General features: G+C 39.4%; 1 protein-coding gene across 1 annotated transcript in view; it reads right to left on the bottom strand.

Moving 5' to 3' along the window:
- LOC134528937 (trichohyalin) overlaps nucleotides 1–9,825 on the bottom strand; it is a 194,584-nt gene extending 184,759 nt beyond the window's left edge. Inside the window, exon 1 of the mRNA XM_063362606.1 lies at nucleotides 9,630–9,825. The gene's annotated coding sequence lies outside the window, so the exon portion shown is untranslated. The remainder of the gene's footprint in view (nucleotides 1–9,629) is intronic.
- Between the last annotated feature and the right edge of the window lie 15,106 nt (nucleotides 9,826–24,931).

Here is a 24,931-nt window from a genome sequence, read left to right as displayed (position 1 = left end):
ACAAACTACGTTACTTTCCTTACGTCAGCTAAAGAGCTAATGCTGGTCTCCTGCGCGGGAGACAAGAATACGTCTACATCATGTAATTAGTCTGTGGTTAGTGTAGCCACAACAATAAGTTTGGTTAGGCAACAGCATCCATGACGTTATAGACCCATTATTGTCCATGCCGCCAACACTGATGTTCGAGGTCAACGTCGAACAGCTCAGAGCGTTTTGTTGACATTATTTCACTGTACCTTTTTATTATGTTTTCCTATTGATTTAAAAAAACAAATAAATACTTTTTAATGACACCTCAAATAAACTTTTCCGTGATATAAATAGGGCATTTATTTATTTGCATTGCTGAGTAATGTAAACATTGAAACATTTTTGTCATTTCACTTGGTGGAATTTTTACGTTTGATGTGTTTTTGGTTTTTATATTGCAGCTCTACGACAGCGGAAGAGTTAGGGACGCTGAACACACGAACCACACAAACCACACAAACCAGGGACACCAGGAGAGCAATGACGTAACTACAGAATTTGAGGTAGGTGGTAGGGGGGCAGACGGGACTAGTACCACAGGTACCAAATTTGGGGGGGGGGGGGGGGTTCTAAGTATTGAAAGATACAGAAATGTATTAAGTAAAATATTAAAAAAACATATTTTTCGCGTACTATCGAAATATCGGTATGTTAAAAATGAAATAACTGCAAATAAATATATGTATTTACCAGTAGTATGATGTAAATGGCGGAACTGGCACAGGGTGTAGGCTGTGGAGCGATGAGCCGAACCGCCATATTGGATTGTGTCACGGCGGTCATCTTGGATGACCTTGAACTTGGACTTTTACCTTCAAAATTTGCCAAAAATGATCAAAATTTACCAAAATTTGGCCAAAAATCGCCAAAATTTCCAGTTTTTTTTTTGGATAAACATTACGCCAAAAATTTAGGATCACCTAGTTTTTTTCATCTGGTGCATAAGTCACGTAATTACCTGTTCTTGAGAAATCGATGGCATCTTTACCGTCTTTAACGTCGAACTCGATGGAGGTTGTACCATCATCTACGGGAAACCTGACGTCTGCGACGACTAAGATTGAGCAGATCCCGACGGCAACGACGAAGCCAACACTGGAGGAGACTTCAACAGTCGTGGTACCACCGACAGAAGAGAGCTTAATGACTCCAGTACTGGCTGCACAGGAAACCTCGACGAACGTTGTTTGGCCCTCGATGGACACTTCAATGGATGGTGATTAGTCAACAACTAACGAAAATCGATGCCGTTACCGCAACAAGATTTTCTCAGACATCAGCCTTGCTCGTTGACACGAGAAGAGAATGTGCCAAGAACATTTATCGTAAAATGTTTAGCTGTAACCAATGTCGCAAGCAATTTGCAAGACATGATAATATGAAAACGCACATGAAGACATGCCAAGGTCCTGCTGTGCGGCAGAAAGTAAATGTTTCTATACAACAATGATGCATTGATGTGCATAATAGTTTGCCTGGAAATGGTACAACTGCGGCAACGTCCTCATCTGGTTCGGATTCGTCTTCATCACCACGGTATCCTTGCAGCTACTGCGATATGTCGTTCGCATTTTCCCATGTAGCACGAATACATGAACGGAGTAAATGCAAGAATAATCCTTCTCGTATAAAGCTTCGTTGCGATGAGTGTCATGATTGGTTTACACGTATTGATAGTTTGCGACGACAAACGAAAAAATGCAACGGTAAAGTCCGTGTGCCTACTAATGAACTACCTGCAGAAATTTCGACTCCTCGGTTTAGGTTGAAGACTTGTGAGCGTACAGGCAAAAAAACAGATGAGCAGCAACCGACTGGTATGACGTCTGGACATGAGACTAAACCTAAGACTGTGATCGGTGCTCTACAGGTGAATGATAATGGCTTCTACTTGGCGCAATCTGCATTTCGTGGAAAATTGAAAGACTACTATTATCTAAATACGTTTAGTGAGTCAAAAGACATTTGTAATTTTCTTGACAATATCAGACAGAACATAATCAATCAGCTTACTGATGACGTACCAACAAACGGACCTTTGAAATATAACTTGTGGTTGGACTGTATATATGGAAAGCCATATCCGTTCGATGACAAAGAAAGAAGTGTGCATTCAAGACATCGGCTGCATTAATTTACAGTTCTGACGATGTGAAGCAAACTGTTAAACATGGTATCCAGAAACTCTGTCAAGAAGAGGAGGACTATGTCTGTAAAGGTACTGGTTGGTCTCTGTCTAGTGTAAACCGATTGGAGCTGGAGCTAAGAATTAGTCATTTCACGCCTATGCAGGGCTAAATGTTTATAAGATTGCTGGCTTTTGCAAGTGTTCCTGTAGTAGAATTGAAATTAAGTATTAAATATTACATTTGTAAAAGAACTTGTGGTGTGTTATTTCTCGAACCTAACACGTTTATGGTATTTTTAATTAAATTTATTTTTAGCTTCGTCCATAGATCGAACCAAGTTTCAATTCAATATTTAAATTAACGTGTGATTTTCTTTATGAATTTTGGATTTTTTCCCGAATTTCTAGCTTAATAAATACACAATTCCAAAATGGCATCAAAAATTCAATATGGGGGTGCCTCAGTAATAAGAAATGATTACTGCACTCTAGTGGGTAAAAATTATACTAACATGGCATCAGCGCACTCTAGGAGCCGAAAACAAGATGGCGGACGTGACGTCATACCAGCTGATGATATATATACCTTGGTATAGGTGGGTCAGTCGGCAGGTGGCTTCCATGGAAGAAGGATCTATCGACATTTTTTTATTTTTGCTCCAGGTTTGGACCGAGGACTTCAAGGTGTAAGTGCGTTTTTTAAATAGTATTTTATTAAAATTTTATTAAAATTTTTGAATTTTTTCCGAATTTATAGCATAAAAATTAAGGTTTTTTAAGATGGCGGTAGTAACAAAAAGTGCCACGGTGTTTTTTAAAGAATATTTTATAAAAATTTATTAAATTATTTTTTTTTGTAATTTTTAAAAATTTTCCCGATTTTCTAGCATTAAAATTACGGATTTTCAAGATGGCGGACATGAAGTCATACTAGCTTACGATATATATACCTTGACATAAGTGGTGGGAGGTCAGTCTGCCAGCGGCTTCCGTGGAGGAAGGATCGGTCGCTATTTTTTTGCCCTCATTGGGTTCGAACTGAGGACTCAGAGCTCCATGTCGTAGGTGTATGCTTTTTAAATATTTCTAATTAAAATTTATGAATTGAATTTTTTTATAAACTATAAAAAATTTTCATTAAAATCGGATAATAAATAAAGATTTTCAATATGGCGTTAACGGAAATTGCAATGGTGAGGTCATAATTCAATATGGCTTCCATTGCATCCTAATTTTCAAGGTCTAGACCTCGGCGGCTTAGGGCGGCTAGCTCTTAGGACTTTTAAGCCGCTTCGAGTATTTTGAGTTATTTCTAAAGCAAAAAGACAATTGAGGTTTTTTGAAATACTAATTTTTGAATTGTCGAATTTTTAAAGAATTTTTGGCGGAATAATCTGGAAATTTTGGCGATTTTTGGCGATTTTTGGACAAATTTGGACCAATTTTGGAAAATTTTGAAGGTCAAGGTCCAAGTTCAAGGTCAAGGTCATCCAAGATGGCCACCGTGACGTCACAATCCAATATGGCGGTTTGGCTCATCGCTCCACAGCCTGCAGCCTGTGCTAGTTCCGCCATTTACATACTACTTTTACCATTTAAGTTAAATCTCAAATATATTTGGAAGAGTGTAGTGGAATTAATTTGTGGTGACGATATGAGGTGTTTTCGGGAAAGGTTTCGGGTTTGGTTGGTTTGAAAAAAAATGTTGGGGAGGGGGGGTAGGCGCCAAGATGAGTTCAGTTACATCCCTGCAGGAGAGAAATCCTCCATGGCTGCTAAGGAAACATGCCAGTGTTTGCCTGGAGTTACTTCTAGAGATCATGGAAGACAGACTTCAGGATGGCATTACAGGCTTCTCTGGAATGCAGGTCCAGTGTCTTACCTCTTCGACACTTTGTTCCGTTTATTTCTTTGAAGATGATTGCGTAGGCTTGAGTAATGGACACATGTGTTTAAAATGAGTTAGGACTTTCCTTTTTTTACAAACTGTGTGGTGTAAACAACGCTGGGCCAATGATGTAAACTTTATAAAGCCGTTCCTGCATCATAGAGAATAGTAATCTATAGTTTTGAATGTTCTGTCATTGAATGTCGGAATCTCATAACTTGGAAACCTATTGTAGGACTGCCTGCTATCCTTTCCGTGTTTAATTTCTAAAGTGGAACCGGGCCGTCTTGATTCAACTCCTGGCTTAGTGTATTTGAAACGTGGCCGACGTTAACGTAAGTGGTTATGTATTTTTAGGGTCAATGTCAAAGTTTTGTTGGCTGGTTAGACCATAATGCATTCATTCTCTATAAGTACCCAAAATTAATTTGTAGTTTCATGTGGTTGTATTCTATTACATTTATATTTACGACGACCCATTGAAATTAAAAGTACCAGTCGCCTCTTGCGCATGTTGCCTGATTATACCAAGGATAAAAACGAAGAAACAAACAAATAGTACCTATGTGTGATGTAGCAAACAAAGGAGCTTTTAAGTTTAGTTATAGACTTGTTTTATGTGGCAAAGTCAAGTCATAGTTTTAATTATGTCATGTAGTAAATTAAAACCTCTGCACGGGCTCTAATCAAGATTAAGCGTGAGCTCTTGAACTGTATATCTGCACATCCTTAGAATCGAAGTAATTATAAACACTTTTAATGAAATGTCTTGATATTGGTTTTTTAGTATGCAAGACTATGCGCACATCTCTTGTTTTATGCGTTATTACTTTTTATTTCATATTTAAAATATTTGTGATAACACCTTCAAAAATGTTGTTTTTAAATGTTTATAAATCGTTGTATATGTTAAAGAAAGCATTCACTATAAAACCAGTAACGACACAAATATTCTGTACTATACTGCAAGTGAACGTGAGGTTAAAGCCACAATGTCACTCATACATTTAAAAAAGTTATCTTTTAAGAGCTGTTGGTCTGTGCGCCATTCACAGAGGTGATGATGGGCTCAGTTATAGCTTGTTGGTCGACTTTATAGCTATCCTCGTTGGTACAAAGTCACGCGGGACTACCGCAGACTATTAAGCAGTTATGCGGTAATTACAGATTGAGGTGGGCTTAGCGCAAAGAATGTCACTTCGTTAGTCATACTTAAATGAGTGGGATGAAAATGCCACTAAACACAGTGCAAATTCTTTTTAAAATTAATTATTTTTAATACACCCCAAAAATAAATATATTCTTCGCTCACCTTTTGAAGTAAATCTCCTTTACCTTGTATTAACGGGAATATCAGTGTCCCGGGATCGCATACATGACAGGTACATACCCCTGCCATGTTAAAAAATAATTTACCTTGTGCATTAAAACGTTATGAACACATCCCGAGTCGGCAATCATTCGCTTTTATCAATTATAGCTCACACCCCGCGGTTTAGCAACTTCAGGACATTGCTGATATTGCACCAATGTCAGACATTTTTGTAAATAATTCCAATACTTTTAACTAAAAAAATAAATTAATATTAGATATATTTAAGATTTCATTCATACCAAAACTTTATGAGGTTGAAATTTGTAATGTTGTAAAAAGTACCTTGAGAATCGACACATAGTATAATACATGTTCTACATGGATGAAATGGGGCTGAAACTCAAATTAGTAGGCTGCCCTATACGAGGGAGAATGCATGAGGGGTGATGGGATTGGGTATGAGCTGGTGGGAGAAATGGGAGTACCTCGAGAAAACCCACAGGCAATGGCATCGACCTCCAAATTTCCCACTTGCGAAAATCCGGGTTCGACTCGCTGGGAATCGAACCCGGTCACCTTTGGTGGGAAGGGGGGGGGGTAATATTATAACCACTTAACCACCGCGTCTCTTACTGTTGTAAAACGTAATACTGATTATTTTTAAATGTATAGTTTAAGTACGCCGTTTTTATAACTCTCGTTTTAGTGTGTGTTCGGAGATATATTACCTACCCTGATTACATCACACTTATCTTTTTTTTTTATGAAAAATCCTATTTTAAAATTTGTGATATACGCGCGTGTTTAACTTTAACTTATATTTTGTCAACCCTGGCATTTCCACTTTCCTTTAATTAGATTATGCACAGAATGATTAAAATTTAACTTTCCCCTTTTTCACTTCATTAAAGACACCTACTTTTTTTAAATGGTTTTAGAATCAATCGCATCTCAATTGGAAATGTGTAATACGGGTATCAATTTTCTTATCGAACGTATAAGTATAGTAATTGTTTGATTAGTACTAATAAATCAAATTGTCCAAAACGTATTCACCCTCCCACTTTATTAGATTCGATTATATATATTTTTTTTTTTATAAACCAAAGCCGACTAACTTTTCACCATCTTTTGAAGGTTATTCTTTCTCAGTTCTACATTATTCGCCTTTGGTTTATTACCTCCCGCTTGATTTGCTTTGGAGATTAGATTTTTATTATTAAACCAAGTTTATTCCATTCGTGTGCAAAATGCATCATGTGAAATTCAAAATTCAAAAAATTAAATTTGCCTTAAGTTAATGCTTTTCGTATATCCACCACCCTCAGCATTATTTTATAGAATTCTACGTTAAATTTTCGTATTATAAGTTTATTTTCAACATGACAACACCCGAATACGCTTGTTACTGAGGTTAGATGTCTACACATCACTGGTGAGTACCTACTGAAAGACTGACTCACATATTTTTTTTAAATTTATTTACGGTATTTTAAAATCGTATTTTACCTTAAAACATTAGCCACTATACAATTATAGGAAGTCTAAAAGAAAGCAATCAAGGGACAATTGTCAACATTCAATAAATCTCGTTTTATTGTAGTAATTATTGCCAGGTTTTCACTTTTTTCTGGTCTAAGTGATATGTGCTGTCAAACCCACAGCTACCTATTGAAGTGCAATTTTTAGTTTGAAAAAAAAGAAGTATTTTTGCAAATTTTTCACTGTTTTCAGCTCTAGGTTATTGTGCACGAAAACCAAAGCTAATATTTTAAATTAGCGATAAACTAAACATCTCTCTATTGAAGTGCAACTTTTAGTTGACAAAATAACAAAATATAGTGCCTTGTTCGTAATCCTCTATGGAACCAACAAAATGTTCAATATCTTTGACACCATGTTTGTTTTAAAACAATATTCCTCTTGCTCTTTCATTTCTTTCGAGTGGCTCTCATATTCTAGCGTGATAAAACAAGTAAAAGTTTTTATGTCTAATCACAAGCTTGTTAACACAAAAAGTCTTATAAAAATCGTCCAAGAGTTTTTGCGTGATGCTCGAACAAACAAACAAACAAACAGAAAGACAGTTAAAGTTTTATAATATAATATATATTAATATTATATATATGGACGTTGGAAGTGCATTAGGGAAGCTTTTAGAATGGTATAGCGTAGGGATGGTAAAAAGTAATATTACTTTTAGTTCACATGTTTTAAACTTGGTGGTGGCTTAATATAATTTTTTTTATGTGATCTCGTAAAAGGCGTGGAAAATATTTTATGAAAACATTTAGATGCACTGCATTGTAATTTAAAAAATAATTAATATGAATGTTAACTAAAATAATGGTTGAACGTTATTAATAAAATATGTCTCTAATTTATTATACTATTTAAAATTTTAAGTCTATTTAATTCTGACCCCTTCACAACAGGGGATTCTTCGCAACATTTTTGTTTATATATTTTAAATTCTGAATTACTTTTCGGTTAGTAAAACTATTCAATTTTATTTTGAATGTTCTGTGAATTTTATGAAATTATAATTAAAAAAAAGACTAATAGGTATTTATCGCACAGTAATAATTTATAGTATTGTGTGAGTCCCATTTTTTTGTTATTGTTATATATTAGTAAGCACACAGATCATTGAGATATGTCACAGGCAGTTTTGTAATCTATGACCTATAAGTAATGAATTTAATAATTAATATTTGTGAAGGATACTTGTGAAGAATTAATACTTGAGTAAGGATATAAAAGTTCATGATAATTGTTCGCTTATTTCCTAAATATATATGCTGTATAACCTTGAATTTCATTAATGTTTACGTATTTTGAAGAACTATTCTCATAAGTCCTTGTGAAGTAATTTTTTTTACGTTTTAATATAGCTTGCTTCCATTGCATGTAAGGAAATTTTAAAATTATATTTCTGCAGTCTATGCGAAAATGTTTACTTTCAGCCGTAGTTTTAGAAATTTATACGCAATATAATCATTAAATTTCATACGGACATGTTAAAACTGCTTAAATATATATTTTTTTCTTATTTGCATTCTTTATTGTTGTTTTATGCAAACAATATTGTTGGTCTTTTCATATTTAAATATGTGGTCTTTACATTCATTGGCATTTAAGCAATAAGCAAAAGTTAACGTGTATTAGAATCTCACCTGTTATAATCAATAATGTTGAATTATTTAAGTGTTATCAGAAGCCGGAAAACATACGTAGAGTGTGCATTTAAAAAAAATTGGTGTACGTGCAATTGCACATTAATTCATTACAGTAATTTGATGGCGTAACAGCTAAGAAAATGCATACTTAATGATTCTTTTTAAGCACACATTATCTTCATTATCAATTCACGTTCTTTCGATACACTATAACATAACCTCTATTTCAGTAGACACGTCATAATTTACTGAGCCCGAACGCCAATCAGCTTTAATAAACTTGCGCCAGTGTTTGATACTGTAGGTTACGGTGCAGTTTGGAACCCCCTACAACGGCGTTCCTGATCGAACAGCGGGTCTGTTGTGAGCCAAGGATTTATGTAACGCTTCGTTGCTCGTCATCGTGACGTAATGCGCGCTTTCCACCCACTCCACACCCTTGCAACACTTCACCGCCTGGCACGACTATCTCCACAGGAGGAGACCAGCGGCAGCTTGTCTAACAACTGAAGCAACCAACTTCACTGTGAACAATATTCACTCTCTTTCGTACTTATATTTTGTGTCAAGGGCCTATCTGAATGGGGCAGACGTAATGACAGTGAACATTCCAGATTACTTTCCAGTTTCTCCAGGAACTTACAATTTAGTATCGGGCGCAAGCTGGAAAATTTCCTGCGTCCAATGTATTCACGATCGTCTACAAACTCAGGCAAACATAAAATTCTTATTGGCGTCTGACTTATGAGGCGTCTCTACTTGGTAACTTATGATTGGTTAATTCTTTTATTTCTTCGGGTCTCTAATTGTCCAAGGGTCTTCCATATTTAACTTAGAAACCAATGGCAGAAGCAGCACAAAAGTTTGATCATTTTAATTCATCGTGTCAAGAAATGAACCCCCGGTGGAGGGGGGAGGGGGGTTATGGTTGGAGGGGGAGGGGTTGAGAGAGTAAAGTCGAAGACTTCAGCCGATCTGCTGAGACGAGGAAACAGCCGGGAGCCAGCGAGCCAAGTGTCCGCACACAAACACACACATACACACACAATAGTTTATCCCGTGGATGGCGTCGAGGGAAATACTCACGGAAGGGTTCGGCCGAGAGAACACGGCTCGCGCCGCGGACTACCGACGTCTTTCTGAAGCCGGCTGCGAGGTCAGCGGAGCGACGGCCGCGCACAACCGCACATCTCCGCGCTGCCGTCCCAGGCGGGGCCGCTAGGCTGCTAGGCTGCTAGGCCGCTAGGCTGCTAGGCCGCTAGGCTGCTAGCGGCACGGCGCGCACATGGCCTGGGGGAAGACTGGCCAGCCGCGCCGCTGCGACCCAAATAGCCTCGCCGGTCCAGGATTAGTCCGCGCCGCGGGTTGCCAACTGCGCGCGGCTCGCAGCCCAGGCAGCCGCCGAGACAAACTCCACTGCGCGTTGCCTGCGCGCGCCGATCTGCACCCCTCGCAGCGGACACGAGTCATCTCTGCACCTCTGGACAGGGATACTGCCCGTATGCATGCAATAGGCACAGCAAGTTTTCCATGAGACACAGTTTTAACGTTTACGTCTATATCAATTCCGTTCCATTTTCACGATTCTCTAAGCCCAAACCCCCACCCCCCTAAGTGAGGGGCATCTTAATTCCAGGGGGGTCTTGCCCCCCTGGCTCTCCTAATTTCCCTCCCCCCCCCGGGATATAAGCCCATGGCGGAAGTTAATGGAAATCCCCCGCCACAGAGCCGTAGCCAGAATTTTGTGATGGAGGAGAGCAAGTATTAACATAATCTATTTTTTTTCATTATTTAATATGGATTACGGAAATTGACTGTCACACTAAACCCTCCAACGTTTATTCATAGAAATATTAATAATTATAAAGTTTGTAAAAAGAAAACTGAATATTTCATGTATTGGTTTTTATTTTATAGATTTTGATACAGTATTCAGATGTCAATTTTTTAATGATCTCCAAAGAACAAGTCATAAATCCATATATATTAATATTATTGCATACAGGAGACGTATTCAAAGTTTGTATAAAAAATATACAGTATCACGTGTGCAAACCGGCTATAAATGTAGACTATTCGGAACCACAATTCCTGCCGCGTCTTGTTACGAGGCACGTCGGGCCAGAAATAGGAATAAATACATTACTGTAACCCTCTAAGGACTATAATTATCCTTCTACAATAATCATGTTACGTTAAGAATCATCAAAGTACATGCAAGAGAGTTTACGCCTGCAGCCACGAGAAAGCCACCCGCAGCGCTCGGAGAGAAACAGCCCTCTCTTCCACGCGGAGATATACACGGCAAACTTCGGGGAGGCTCGGTCGCCTTCAGGTCTGTGAAGACGTGGCCGGAAGTCCCGCCATGCTGGCCACGAGTTGCTTGAATCGTCTGGCCAGGCCGAGCAAGGAGAAGCGGACAACCATAAAGCTACACCGTCAAGCAAGTCGCCTGATGTTACACTATGCTCTTCGCCTCTTGGAGTTTTGGAATTGGGAGATTAGTGAGCCCCTCAGCACTTGATAAACACATACAAAGTAAAGTTGGGCTTGTTGGTAAGTTTCGTAGATGAGTTTTAAAATGTTCTGCAGAAATGTAATGTTAAAGAAGTGAGTTGTAATTTAATATAATTATGGACCTCGTCAATACTAAGATGTTTGGGGAAGAGGGCTGAAAGAGGCCGGCAAGCAATGGCAGCGTGGCAATTGTCATAGGGAAAGAAGTAGTATGTAAATGGGGCTCCGGGGACAGGCTTCAGGATGTGGATTGAGATTGCCGGTCCGCCATATTGGATTGTGTCGTCACGGCGGCCTACTTGGATGAGCTTAACGGGACACAACGTAATGGGACAAGTAGGACATTGACCTTTGACCTTCAAAATCCACCAAAATTGGGCAAAAATTGCCCAAAATTCCTCAAAAATCGCCAAAAATACCACAAATTAAAAATTTCTCTTTTCGAGGGAAAAATTTCCCGTTTCGAGGGAAAATTTCCCGTTTTTAGTCCTATAAAATCCCAGCGGCTGAAAATTCCTAAAACTGGCTTAAAACTCCTAAAAGATAGCCGCTTATAAGCCATTTCTAGGAATAAGGATACCATGACCGCCATCTTGGATTATGTCGTCACTGTTGCAGTTCCATTACGGTCGCCATCTTTAACTTTTTTATTTATTATCCGATTTTAATTAATTTTTTTTAATTTATAAAAAAATTCACTTAATAAAATTTAATAAAGTTTTAGTAAAAAAACAAACATTTACGACACGGAGCTCGGAGTCCGCGGTTCGAACCCGGTGCGGGCAATAAAAATGGCGACTGATCCTTCCCCCCGTGGTGGCTGCTGACAGACTGACCCCCGACACTTATGTCAAAGTATATATCGTCACCTAGTATGACGTCATGGCCGCCATCTTGAAAATCCGTAATTCTTATGTTAGAAAATCGGGAAAAATTTTAAAAATCATAAAAAAATTAAATAATCGAATTAAATAATAAAAAATCTTAAAAACCACTGTTGCACTTATCGTTATGGTCGCCATATTGGATTATATAAATGTTGCTTGTTTTATTACGCCCGCCATCTGGTTTGAGTACGATGTCATCGTTACACTTTACGTTACGATCACCATATTGGATCCTATTAATGTTGCAAATCGTGTTACGGGCGCCATCTTGAAAATCCGTCAATTTAATGCAGGAAATTCGGGAAAAATTCTAAAATTCATAAAAAAAAAATTACTCATTCAAGCAATGAGTAGTTCGAAACTTGGTTCGATCCCTGGTCGATACAAAAATAATTTTATGTAAAAATACCACAATAATGACAGGTTCGTAAATAAAACACCTCAAGTTCTTTCACAAACATAATATTTATTACACAATTTCTATCCTACTACAGGATCACTTGCAAAAGCCATCAATCTTTTAAATATTTAGCCCTGCATAGGCGTGAAATGACTAATTCTTAGCTCCAATCGGTTTATACTAGACAGAGACCAACCAGAACCTTTACAGACATAGTCCTCCTCTTCTCGACAGATTTTCTGGATACCGTTTTTAACAGTTTGCTTCACATCGTCAGAACTGTAAATTACTGCAGCCGATGTCTTGAATGCACACTTCTTCACTTTGTCATCGAACGGATATGGCTTTCCATATAAACAGTTCAACCACAAGTTATACTTCAAAGGTCCGTTTGTTGCTACGTCATCAGTAAGCTGATTGATTATGTTCTGTCTAATATCGTCAAGAAAATTACAAATGTCCTTCGTCTCACTAAACATATTTAGATAATAGTAGTCTTTCAACGTTCCACGAAATGCAGACTGCGCCAAGTAGAAGCCATTATCGTTCACTTGTAATGCTCCGAACACAGTCTTAGGTTTAGTTCCATGGGCAGACGTCATAACAATCGGTTGCTGGGCATCTGTTTTTTTGGTTGTACGCTATCGTGTCTTCAATCTAAAGCGAGGAGTCGAAATGTCGGCAGGTAGTTCAGCAGTAGGAGCACAGACTCCACCTTTACATTTTTTCGCATGATGTTGCAAACTGTCCATTCGAGTAAACCATTTAAGGCACTCATCACAGTTAAACTTCATGCGAGAAGGATTCTTCGTGCATTTGCTCCGCTCATGTCTTCGTGCATCATGGGAAAATGCGAACGACGTATCACAGTAGCTGCAACGATACCGTGGTGATGAAGACGAGCCTTTCAGACCTGATCCAGATACAGGCGTTGCAATAGTAGTACCATTTCCAGACATACTCTTATGCACATCGATGCATTGTTGTTGCGCCGAAACCTTTACTTTCTGCCGCACAGCAGGACATTTGCATGCCTTCATGTGCGTTTTCATATTATCTTTTCTGGCAAACTGCTTATGACACTTCTCACAAACAAACATTTTTCGTTATAGGTTCTTGGCACATTCGCTCCTCTCGTGTCGTCGAGCATTGCTGTTGTTTGAAAAAATCTTGTCGCAGTAACAGCACCGATGTTCGCTAGTTGTCAAATCGGCATCCATTGAAGTCTCCATCGAGGTCGTATCGTCGATCGTCGTGGTTTCCTGCACATCCAGCTCTGTAGACATTAAGCTATCTTCTGCTGGTGGTAACACATCTGTTGAAATCTCCTCCAATGTTGACGTCGTCGTCGTTGTCAACGGGATCTGCTCCAACATCGTCGGCGCTGACGTCATGGTTCCCGTAGACGATGGTACAACGTCCATCGAGTTCGACGTTAAAGTCGGTAAAGATACCATCGAGTTTACAAGAACAGGTAATTACGCGACTTATGCACCAGATGAAATAATCTAGGTGATCCTTACAACGTCGACGACAGTAACAAACTGAGCGACCTGCTGTCTAGGACTTGCTTATATACATGCACCGGATGGAATAATACGCAAGTCAAATCAAGAACAATTTACTATAATACAAGAGTCAAAACATCATTAAAAATATAAGCACCATCAAAATAAGGCACCACATTTTGGACGCACCGCCAACGAAAAGGCAGCACATTTGGAAGCACCGACAACGAAAGAAAGCACATTTGGAAGCACCGACAACGAAAAGGCAGCACATTTAGAAGCACCGACAACGAAAAGGCAGAACATTTGGAAGCACCGACAACGAAAAGACAGCACATTTGGAAGCACCGACAACGAAAAGGCAGCTCATTTGGAAGCACCGACAACGAAAAGGCAGAACATTTGGAAGCACCGACAACGAAAAGGCAGAACATTTGGAAGCACCGACAACGAAAAGGCAGCACATTTGGAAGCACCGACAACGAAAAGGCAGTACATTTGGAAGCACCGACAACGAAAAGGCAACACATTTCGCGCCTTCAGATCCAAAGCTCCAACACGCAATGTACGCAATGTTCGCGCAATACATGCAAATTACACGCAGGAAACGAAATGAAGAAATAGTACACACAGGAAACGGAACGAACACGTAATGTTCTCGCAATTGACGCACAGTACACGCTAAGTACACGCAACGTACGCAAAGTACATGCAATGTATGCAATGTACGCAATATACGCAATGTACACACAACGACTACGCTTCGTTCGCACAGGACAGGCATTTTATGAGAACATAGCACGTTTGGACGGAAATTCTATAAAACGAAGGCTCATTTAACGAAAAGGAGGCACATTCTCTCTCGTTCATTCAACTCGGTAGGATGCGATCGGCAATGATAAGTTAGGATATAATGTCTCCAACAGTCAATGAATCCAACAGTTTTTTTTCCATTCGTCATTGGCTCCAACAGACATTGGCTCCATCAGTCATTGACTCCAACAGTCTTTTGGCTCCAAAAGTCATTAGCTCCAACAGCCATTGGCTCCAACTGTCTTTTGCTTCATCAGCACCAATGATATTTGGCTAGATTGCTGCGAGTCTAAGAGACTATGAGGCTACAATTCTACGAGTCTACGAAGCTCCAACTACTCCATCAGCTTTATGTTATAAGATTACAAGACTACTTGTTTACATAGCTACAAGTCAACGTGGCTACTTGGCTACGTAGCTAAAAGTATACGAGGCTTCAAGACATCATGACTACGCGACTACGACCCATGAGGTTACGAGTATTCAAGTTTACGAGACTGCAAGGCTATAGAGCTACGAAGCTTCTAGAACATAAGTTTACGAGACTGCGAGGATACAGGACTGCGAAGCTTCCAGGACACGAGGCTACATGGCTACGAGATTACATGACTCTAACTGATTACAATAACACCATTCAGTGGTGAGAGTTAGGTTATCTAATGCAAAGCAAATTGATGCAAGTAGTTCTGGCTGTCATCAACAGATGTAGCCACGTGTTGCAGAAAAAATATTTAATAAATAACAAATATCAAATTAAAAAAACATAAAAAGATTCTGCTAGCTTGTGAACTTCTCATTGTTAAGCAAATATAGAGTTCTAGTACAATCCAGAATTTTATGTATTTTTAATTTGAAATTTTTTATTGATTTATTTGTTATTTATTAAATATTTTTTCTGTATTTTTTCGATATCAAAGAAAAGTGTAATGTTTTCTCCGTGTGCTCCCGATTATTCTTGTCATTATGTTTGCTCATGAATATTCTTTTCAATATGTGTATGGTTTTCTCCGTGTGCTCCCGATTATTCATGTCATTACATTTGCTCATGAATATTATTTTCAATATGTGTATGGTTTTCTCCGTGTGCTCCCGATTATTCCTGGCTAGACATCTAATGATTTTCTCCAGGTGCTCCTGATTATTTGTGTAAAATAGATCTCTGCATGAAGGATATTTACTTAATGATTCATGTCATTTTATTCAGAGTTACATTTAATTAGTGAATTTCTGCTAATAAATTGACACTTGCAATAATTTTATCAGGTGGAATTAAAGAAATAAACAACCATTACTCAGTCAAATAATATGCCATGAGACATCAGCGAAGCATTAACATGTAAGACGAACTTCCTTATCCTTGGTGTCTAGCGAAGCCCTCCTTCTTTTGCGATCGTTATTGAGCATCCCGCATTCCACATAAAATAACTAATTAATATTTACCTGTAAGCAACACGTGGCTACATCTGTTGATGACAGCCAGAACTACTTGCATCAATTTGCTTTGCATTAGATAACCTAACTCTCACCACTGAATGGTGTTATTGTAATCAGTTAGAGTCATGTAATCTCGTAGCCATGTAGCCTCGTGTCCTGGAAGCTTCGTAGTCCTGTATCCTCGCAGTCTCGTAAACTTATGTTTTAGAAGCTTCGTAGCTCTATAGCCTTGCAGTCTCGTAAACTTGAATACTCGTAACCTCATGGGTCGTAGTCGCGTAGTCATGCTGTCTTGAAGCCTCGTATACTTTTAGCTACGTAGCCAAGTAGCCACGTTGACTTGTAGCTATGTAAACAAGTAGTCTTGTAATCTTATAACATAAAGCTGCTGGAGTAGTTGGAGCTTCGTAGACTCGTAGAATTGTAGCCTCATAGTCTCTTAGACTCGCAGCAATCTAGCCAAATATCATTGGTGCTGATGAAGCAAAAGACAGTTGGAGCCAATGGCTGTTGGAGCTAATGACTTTTGGAGTCAAAAGACTGTTGGAGTCAATGACTGATGGAGCCAATGTCTGTTGGAGCCAATGACGAATGGAAAAAAAACTGTTGGATTCATTGACTGTTGGAGACATTATATCCTAACTTATCATTGCCGATCGCATCCTACCGAGTTGAATGAACGAGAGAGAATGTGCCTCCTTTTCGTTAAATGAGCCTTCGTTTTATAGAATTTCCGTCCAAACGTGCTATGTTCTCATAAAATGCCTGTCCTGTGCGAACGAAGCGTAGTCGTTGTGTGTACATTGCGTATATTGCGTACATTGCATACATTGCATGTACTTTGCGTACGTTGCGTGTACTTTGCGTGTACTGTGAGTCAATTGCGAGAACATTACGTGTTCGTTCCGTTTCCTGTGTGTACTATTTCTTCATTTCGTTTCCTGCGTGTAATTTGCATGTATTGCGCGAACATTGCGTACATTGCGTGTTGGAGCTTTGGATCTGAAGGCGCGAAATTTGTTGCCTTTTCGTTGTCGGTGCTTCCAAATGTGCTGCCTTTTCGTTGTCGGTGCTTCCAAATGTTCTGCCTTTTCGTTGTCGGTGCTTCCAAATGTGCTGCCTTATCGTTGTCGGTGCTTCCAAATGTGCTGTTCTTCGTTATCGGTGCTTCCAAATGTGCTGCCTTTTCGTTGGCGGTGCGTCCAAAATGTAGTGCCTTTTTTTTGATGGTGCTTATATTTTTAATGTTGTTTTGACTCTAGTATTATAGTAAATTGTTCTTGATTTGACTTGCGTATTATTCCATCCGGTGCATGTATATAAGCAAGTCCTAGACAGCAGGTCGCTCAGTTTGTTACTGTCGTCGACGTTGTAAGGATCACCTAGATTATTTCATCTGGTGCATAAGTCGCGTAATTACCTATTCTTGCGAACTCGATGATATCTTTACCGACTTTAACGTCGAACTCGATGGACGTTGTACCATCGTCTACGGGAACCATGACGTCAGCGCCGACGATGTTGGAGCAGATCCCGTTGACAACGACGACGACGTCAACATTGGAGGAGATTTCAACAGATGAGATACCACTAGCAGAAGATAGCTTAATGTCTACAGAGCTGGATGTGCAGGAAACCACGACGATCGACGATACGACCTCGATGGAGATTTCAATGGATGCCGATTTGACAACTAGCGAACATCGGTGCTGTTACTGCGACAAGATTTTTTCAAACAACAGCAATGCTCGACGACACGAGAGGAGCGAATGTGCCAAGAACCTATAACGAAAAATGTTTGTTTGTGAGAAGTGTCATAAGCAGTTTGCCAGAAAAGATAATATGAAAACGCACATGAAGGCATGCAAATGTCCTGCTGTGCGGCAGAAAGTAAAGGTTTCGGCGCAACAACAATGCATCGATGTGCATAAGAGTATGCCTGGAAATGGTACTACTGTTGCAACGCCTGTATCTGGATCAGGTCTGAAAGGCTAGTCTTCATCACCACGGTATCGTTGCAGCTACTGTGATACGTCGTTCGCATTTTCCCATGATGCACGAAGACATGAGCGGAGCAAATGCACGAAGAATCCTTCTCGCATGAAGTTTAACTGTGATGAGTGCCTTAAATGGTTTACTCGAATTGACAGTTTGCAACATTATGCGAAAAAATGTAAAGGTGGAGTCTGTGCTCCTACTGCTGAACTACTTGCCGACATTTCGACTCCTCGCTTTAGATTGAAGACACGAAAGCGTACAACCAAAAAAACAGATGCCCAGCAACCGATTGCTATGACGTCTGCCCATGGAACTAAACCTAAGACTGTGTTCGGAGCATTACAAGTGAACGATAATGGCTTCTACTTGGCGCAGTCTGCATTACGTGGAACGTTGAAAGACTACTATTATCTAAATACGTTTAGTGAGACGAAGGACATTTGTAATTTTCTTGACGATATCAGACAGAACATAATCAATCAGCTTACTGATGACGTAGCAACAAACGGACCTTTGAAGTATAACTTGTGGTTGAACTGTTTATATGGAAAGCCATATCCGTTCGATGACAAAGTGAAGAAGTGTGCATTCAAGACATCGGCTGCAGTAATTTACAGTTCTGACGATGTGAAGCAAACTGTTAAAAACGGTATCCAGAAAATCTGTCAAGAAGAGGAGGACTATGTCTGTAAAGGTTCTGGTTGGTCTCTGGCTAGTATAAACTGATTGGAGCTAAGAATTAGTCATTTCACGCCTATGCAGGGCTAAATATTTAAAAGATTGATGGCTTTTGCAAGTGATCCTGTAGTAGGATAGAAATTGTGTAATAAATATTATGTTTGTGAAAGAACTTGAGGTGTTTTATTTACGAACCTGTCATTATTGTGGTATTTTTACATAAAATTATTTTTGTATCGACCAGGGATCGAACCAAGTTTCGAACCACTCATTGCTTGAATGAGTATTTTTTTTTTTTATGAATTTTAGAATTTTTCCCGAATTTCTTGCATTAAATTGACGGATTTTCAAGATGGCGCCCGTAACACGATTTGCAACATTAATAGGATCCAATATGGTGATCGTAACGTAAAGTGTAACGATGACATCGTACTCAAACCAGATGGCGGGCGTAATAAAACAAGCAACATTTATATAATCCAATATGGCGACCATAACGATAAGTGCAACAGTGGTTTTTAAGATTTTTTATTAGTTAATTCGATTATTTAATTTTTTTTATGATTTTTAAAATTTTTCCCGATTTTCTAACATAAGAATTACGGATTTTCAAGATGGCGGCCATGACGTCATACTAGGTGACGATATATACTTTGACATAAGTGTCGGGGGTCAGTCTGTCAGCAGTTACCACGGGGGAAAGGATCAGTCGCCATTTTTTTTTTGTTTGCACCCGGTTTCGAACCGCGGACTCCGTGCTCCGTGTCGTAAATGTTTGTTTTTTATTAAAACTTTATTAAATTTTATTAAGTGAATTTTTTTATAAATTTAAAAAAAATCAATAAAATCGGATAATAAATAAAAAAGTTAAAGATGGCGACCTTAACGAAAACTGCAACGGTGACGACATAATCCAAGATGGCTGTCATGGTATCCTTATTCCTAGAAATGGCTTATAAGCGGCTATCTCTTAGGAGTTTTAAGCCAGTTTTAGGAATTTTCAGCCGCTGGGATTTTTAAGGACCTAAAACGGGAAATTTTCCCTCGAAACGGGAAATTTTTCCCTCGAAAAGAGAAATTTTTGATTTGTGGTATGTTTGGAGATTTTTTGGCGGAATTTTTTTCCACAGAAATGGAAATTTTGGCGAATTTTGAGGAATTTTGGGCAATTTTTGCCCAATTTTGGTGGATTTTGAGGGTCAAAGGTCAATGTCCTACTTGTCCCGTTATGTTGTGTCCCATTACGCTCATACAAGATGGCCGCCGTGACGACACAATCCAATATGGCGGACCGACAATCTCAATCCATAGCCTGAAGCCTGTCCCCGGAGCCCCATTTACATAATACTGAAAGAGTATTGGTATGAGGACATTAATTTTGTCGTGTGTAATTACTGCAATGACAGCTACTGTCGCGTACTAGTAACTAGTCATAAAATAAACGTCAAGATTTAATAGTTGTGACACGACGCAGCTTGAAGTTAGTGGTCTTAGACATTGGCACATTGATAGGCAAGTAGTTGATAAGTCGGCTGTTAACGAGAATTGTAAGGCATTGCGGAGCTGAGATACTAGGTCGACGAGTAGTTGAACACGCGGCGCCAGCGAGTGTCCAGAACATATATTCTGAATACGCTCTCCAGTTGCAGTGTTTTGGGACTTGGACAAGTGCCTGCGCAGGCATTCGTCATTGAAGGTGACGAGTGTCCTAGCAGTCTGACCACGGCTAAATCCCGTTCCAAGCGCCATCTTTGTGGTTCGGAGGCCTGCGTGTCCAAGACCAAAGAGTTCCAGAAGAGCAAATTGTAATTACCCTCCACCCTCCCCAACCCAACCGGCTGCCGTGGACTGTGGATGTATCAGCATGCCAGATATCAGCGAGTGGTAAACGCCCTACCCCCCCCCCCCCCCCCCAACAACGGGCGGCCGTGGACTGTGGATATATCAGCGAGTCTGATATTTGTGAGTGACGACGACATCTGCTTCGTTGATCTGGAAGCCCGAATAAATGTTAAGGTTGGTAATGACATCATTACCAACCTCATGAATCTGTAGTGAATAATTTTCTGAAGCATTTCAGTCAGATAAATTTTATAGCCACACTCTGCCATTGGATGATTTGTAAATATTTTTTGAAGCAAATTTTTAAAAATAATATTTTGTACAGAATTAGAAACATATTGCCTCCAAGGGGAACAACAAGGGATTTAAACGGAACGATCATAAAAACTGTGATGATGAGTCGTATTTATTTACAAGTATATCAAACATACAAAATTCACTATATGTGTTAGAAACAACGCAAGTTCTCTTGTTTTCATATACAATCTTCCTATTATGTCATGGACTCGCTCTCAAATAAAAACTGCTAGACAAACAGAGAAGAAAAACTATTAATAATCAGTGTAACAATAAATTAAAACTATAAAATTTGAAAGACTTCTTCAAAAAATATCTGGTAAATATTTAGCTTGTGGCACAGACAAATATTATAAAGGCTGCCTAAAAGAAAACTGGCTCGTTTTCGTGATGAGCAGTAATGTTCGAAACACTAAAGTACCTTGGTCGTGGGAGCCACAGCAATGGAAACCACTTCCCACATCAAAATTTTTTTAAGACAATTACTCTGTTTCTAATACTCTCCAAAATAAATCTACCAGAGGAAAAGGTTATATACACTGGAAACTTATCAACTGAAAATAATATTACACAATGTTATCCAAGCGCACGTTCAAATAAAAATAATGTTTATAATGGCATTTATAATTTGCTTCAATACTTAATATTCCTCTGAAAATATGGATTTTCGAGGGTGGTCACTCGCCTCAAAGTCCTGTAGCAGACTCTAATCCCGGGTCTGCGGCGAGTCGTTTTCCTGCGTCCACTCGCCCGCCGAGTAGCGCCCTCCTTCCCTCGCAGCGCTCGACCCGGACTTCGTTGGCGGGAAACACTAGCAGGAACTCCTCGAGAAGCCTCTGGAAGGCTCGACCGCTAACACGAAGGACTGGCCACGGTTCTCCTTTCGTGACTCCCCAGCGAGCGAGTGTAGTGTCCACCTATGCACACTCGTTTACCACTAGCTTACTTTGCGAACGTAGTAACACTATCAACACCATGTCAACACGGTCCGAGGCACACTATGAGTCCACTGCACGATTCAACACAAAAATCGTTTATCATTAGATATTTTCAGTGTTTCGTACTACTGTTCTTACCCTGCCTGCATTTAACCAGCTTGGCCTGTCGCCAGCTCGTCGCCGTTATTAATGTACAAAGCCCTTTTTTGCACAGGCTCTCTTTGCTTACTCGCTATCTTACTACACGCTCAACGAGTAAAAACTTGCTCATCGTCAGCGAGTCTTGTAAATACCAGGTGCTATTTTGACCACCTAATTGTACCCAAATCCGATAAGCGAATTTTCACAACTTACTCGCTCAGCGAGTACCAACTTGCCAGGGCGAGTTGAGTAAATCAGTCATATAGAATGTTACCTTCGTACACTGCAGCAATCACTCTCCTTATGGCCGCTGGTGCTAAGTCTGAACTCATTAATAGGTAGAGTCTCTGTTACCCCAATCTGCAGCTAAGTCCAACATCTGGCATCGTCATGGATTTCGACAGCATGGTGGCACGTAGGATGACGGCGGTCAAGGCTACGGCGAGACGTTCTTCTGCGCTTCTGTTGCTCTCTGCTTCTCTGTGGGCTCACGGAGGTGTATATGTACTCAGCAGCTCGCGCCCAGAACGAACCAGAATGATCGCACACCGAGTAGAATTATCACTCCGCGTCCAGAGTTAGGTGGAGGGTCGCGAACAGTCACACGACGGAACTCCTAGCTGATCACATGACCTGGTCACATGACTGGCGCAGAAGCTTTTCTTCTGGTAGCTAGGCAACTGGAAATGCTGAGATGTATGGAAGGTGGTAAGCACTCAGGGGTTAACATAATACAAAAACAGGAAGTACAGAAGAGCGTTGCTGTTGACAAAATTACACCCGCAACAATCAGTTGGCTCTTTGTAAATAATAATTTAGTACTTGGCCATTATTGATAGCCTCACATGTAGAATATTTTAAAGAAGCTATTTTGTTATAAGTGGTGAAATTTTCTCACTTTTATTTCTTTACTCATTAATCGTGTAATTTTAGCTGGAGGTTAATATTTTTGAGACACCGCTTAGTACGTGCGATTTATATATATATATATATATATATATATATATATATATATATATATATATATATATATATAATCAGCCTTAAATGTTCGTAAAATTTTTTCTCTGTTAATATATTATATCATTCTTGTGAGCCCCGAAGTTTAAATGCTTAGGCCAAGTTTCACTTTCGTGTATCTAGTCAAACGTATCTCAGCCACTCATATTTTGAATTTTTATTTTACGTTATGGCAAGGTAAGCAGCATTGAGGTGCGATTCGGGCCTTGTGTAGTTGGGTGCAAATAAGGCACAAAATGTTAAAATCTGTAGACTCACGTGATTAAGGGTATTGGATTAAAAGTATTTAGGTATCTACTTGTTAATGAAAAAAATTATGCTTACAGATTGTCCCTGAGAAATTGCCTCGTCTATTTTGAAAATTTTTTTAATAACAACATTGAATTTATCCCAATAAGACAATTTGTTTGTACAGACGAATAATTTTTTTTGTATACACTTGTATACACTTACCACTTTTTGCTCACTCCTGCCCGAATTTTCCAACACTTTTTTCTGACGTCTGTTATCAGGGGGCGTCAAACAATCTCCCTGTAACCGTATGTAGTACGTTTCTGTAATTGTATATTCTGTCTTTGCTGTGTTTTTTTCTTTCATTTAATCGTGGCAGGGACGGGTTGGGACCTCGAGGACCTAACTACGCCCCTAGGACCGCAGATTCGCCCTCCTGGTACATCCCATTGCTCTGACGTCACGGCGGCCATCTTGGATGTCATTTACCTTTAACCTTTTGAAATTTGCAGCCATATTGGATGACCTTGACTCCAGTGGCCATATTGGACCGCCATTTTGTTTTGTCGAACTTTCCGCCATTTTGAATAATGACGTCACCGTTGCAATTTTCGTTACGGCTGCCATCTTGAAAATCCGTTTTATATGATATAAAATTGGAAAAAATTTAAAATTTGTTAATAAATTTAATTAATCAAATTTAAATAAAATATTATTTCACAAACGCACTTACGTCATGGAGCTCAGAGTCCTCGGTTCGAACCCGGTGAGGTCAAAATAAAAAAAATGGCGACTGATACTTCCCCCTTGGCAGCTGCTGGCAGACTGACCCCCACCACTAATACCATTGTATATATGAACTACACTCTACCCTACCTTTTCCAAAAATTATTTTTCTGGGAATTTTCCCTCCTCCACCACCCACTCTTCTCTAAAATTATTTTATTTTCTCACAATAAACCCCCACCCCCCTTTTTTTTTCTCTCCAAGAAATCGTCAGCCTCCCCTTCACCCTCTCCTTTCCGAGATTCCCACCACTACCCCCTACCCCCCTCACCATCATATTTAGCTGTAAATACCAACCTGATGACCCGGGACCTTCAGTTACCTGCGTTCACGGCACCGAGCGAGATCCTTACCTAAACCTGCATCAGCTCAGTAGGTGCATATAGTCGGACCAGTTAGATTCTCAAAACCATCAGTTTTTGAATACTTCCTGCATTCAGTCGGACCAGTTCGATTCTCACAAATGTAATACAGTAAAGATACCGACGAAGACTTGGCTACGAGGCAGCTTTTACGGCTCATAATATAATTTCGTGCAGCGTCCACGCCCACCGCCGACCTCACGCCTAGTCCAGCACCTGCGACCAGCGTCGAGCCCCGTGCAGCACTCCTATCATAATCATCATCATCAGCAGCAGCTCCACGTATCAACCTACGTTTGCCTACAACTGTGCCATTGTGCACTTGTTGTGTGGGCATGCGCCCATTATTGCTTATATATGTTGTTTAATTAAATGCAAACTGGGAGGCTACATTTTTCTATTATATCGCTTTGTAATACCTAATTGTTTTTAAAATTTTGATTATTTGAAGTATAATGAAATTATTATTATCTTAAGTATCAATTTGTAAGAAATAATTGTTTTTGTATAAAAATCATTTTTTTGTTAAAATATAT

The sequence above is a fragment of the Bacillus rossius genome, chromosome 2, assembly GCF_032445375.1.
Source record: "Bacillus rossius redtenbacheri isolate Brsri chromosome 2, Brsri_v3, whole genome shotgun sequence".
NCBI classification, from domain to species: Eukaryota; Metazoa; Arthropoda; class Insecta; order Phasmatodea; family Bacillidae; genus Bacillus; species Bacillus rossius.
This window is presented reverse-complemented; position numbering and strand designations above follow the sequence as displayed.